The following is a 2,023-nucleotide window of genomic DNA, read 5'->3' on the forward strand; positions in this document are numbered from 1 at the left end:
GAGCGCCGCCTGACGCGCGGGCCGCTCTCAGCCGCGGGCGCCGCCGCCGCCGCCACCCGGACTACCCGTCCCAGCGCCCACCGCGGCCCCGCCGCGGCTTGCCTGCCGGCAGCACCGCGCCGCGCTACCTGCTGGGAAATGTAGTCCGCCGGCGACACCCGCTATGGGCTGCGGCGCGGTTCCCGGTCTGTCCCACCTGGCGGCGGAGCAGAGGCTGCCGGGAACTGTAGTCCCCCCGGGCGGCCATCCCGGCAGGCGGAGGGGTGGCTGCCTCGCCCGGTTTCTCTTGAGGCCCGGCCCGGCGCTCCGGTGCGGGAGCCGAGAGAAGGCAGCGATGTCCGGGCCCTCCGGGCGGCCTCCCGCCCCCTCAGCCCGGTGTCGGCAGGAGCGGGAGCTGCCGTTCCCGTGGTCAGACCGTGGCCTTGTCCCAGACAAATTAAATACCGGGTAATCAGGGAGTGGTTAGTATCGGGGCTGTAGAGATAATAATGCTGCTGAGGTGACGTGAATTTCGTGGTCCCTGCCCTTTGCCCGTCCAGTCCAGTGAACAGGTGTCAGATGCTCGCTGTACGCCTCATCGGGTTTTCCAAAAGAGGACAAACCCCCTTGTTTTAATCTGTATTACCATATTTTTTATTTTTTTTTTCCAGGACACCGTGTGTGTGGTTCTTCACGTATGACCTGTGAACCCCTACCCATCCCCACTGCGCGGAGGGGTTTTGGGAGCCAGAGGAGGTGAGTGTCGGTTCCGGGGCTGGGGAAGGTGAGAGCTCAGGCCAGGACAGGGGGAAGTTTGGGGGTGGTGGAGGGGGAGCTACCAGGGTGGCGAGAGGGCTGGGGACACCCCTGGGTGGCTGGCACACTCCCCACCCTGTCTGCCAGAGCCACGGGGGTGAAGGGTTGAGGTCAGGGTGAGGTGACCATGAGTACAGGTGGTTATCTTTAACGCTGCTTCTCGTTTGGGGTCAGAACCAAAGCTGCTGGGCTTTTCTCCTGCCCCGGTTGTGCATCCCTTGTGCTGGGGACGAAGAAGCCCTGCCTCCAGCCACAGAAAACCAGGGTGTCTCTGCTTGTGACACCCTGCTTTAGGCGTGTGAGATGTTAATAGCAATAGCTTAAAGTAGAAACCTCTTTTGAGGGAGTATGCACCGCCCCTGCTGGCTTCACCGAGTCCATAGGAGAGAACGTAACTCTTCTTATTCTTTTTTTAGCCTAAGAAATGTAAAGATTAGCCCCTATCTAGATGGGGGGTGGGTATCCAGAGCTGTTTGGACTCCCTTCATGCTTTTTTTTTTTTAACAAATGAATGTCTCATCAAGTAAGTGTATTTCACAGTAACATTCACTGGTGTAGAATCCTCCCCGGGGATTTGAGATGCTCCTGAACTGCATCACCCACCCACCCGGCTTGCAAACCCTGTGCTTTCCTTTTCACCCTTCCTCCTGTAAGTTTTAAATGCAGCTCGTGCCCACTGAATCAGCGTTAGTACAGCTGGATCTGACGATAGATTGCTCAAGGCTGATTATTTTTTTTCTTCCTCGTTTTTTTTTCTTCCTTGTTTCCCTCTTTTTTTGCCCCAGTTCCCTTCGCTCTTCTTCCCCTGGAGCCGGGGAGAGGTTTTGGGGCGAGGAAGGCTCAGGCCCCTCTGGCAGCCGTCGAATTGTCGGTATTTTTCCTGTTTTTTCCTAATTCGGTGTCTCCGCGCTCCCGTTTTGGTCCTTGAGCGCCCCTCGGGGATGTGCGAGAGGCCAGTCAGCTGAGGGTTTGTTGTTTTAATTGCTCTTAATGACGTTAAAACCCTGCTCAGCCGTAAATCCCCTCTCTGGCAGCGGTGGCGGAGCTCCCCCGCCGCCTCTCGCCTCTTCCCCGCCCCGACAGCCGCCTGTTTTTTGGGGAGGGACGGGGGGGGACCCCGCTCCGGCGAGGCCTTCCCTGCCCGCCCTCCCGCCAGGGGCCCGGGCGGCGGGGAAGTGAGGGAGAGGAGCGGCGCCGACCCCGCTGTCGTTATCCCCCCGCGGGGAGC

The 2,023-nt window shown here is 59.5% G+C and overlaps 1 protein-coding gene across 5 annotated transcripts in view; it reads left to right on the plus strand.

Annotated features, from left to right (window-relative positions):
- The first annotated feature begins 250 nt into the window (after positions 1–250).
- Positions 251–2,023, plus strand: part of ICK (intestinal cell (MAK-like) kinase) — a 23,581-nt gene continuing 21,808 nt past the window's right edge. For 2 of the 5 annotated variants that reach the window (XM_014948960.1, XM_014948965.1), the window contains exons 1-2: positions 251–447; positions 651–735. The gene's annotated coding sequence lies outside the window, so the exon portion shown is untranslated. Of the gene's footprint in view, positions 448–509; positions 736–1,708; positions 1,763–2,023 lie in introns of those variants that run through there. The other 3 variants (XM_014948961.1, XM_014948959.1, XM_014948964.1) reach the window with 3 other exon arrangements.

Source organism: Calidris pugnax, unplaced genomic scaffold (genome assembly GCF_001431845.1).
Source record: "Calidris pugnax isolate Ruff unplaced genomic scaffold, ASM143184v1 scaffold141, whole genome shotgun sequence".
NCBI classification, from domain to species: Eukaryota; Metazoa; Chordata; class Aves; order Charadriiformes; family Scolopacidae; genus Calidris; species Calidris pugnax.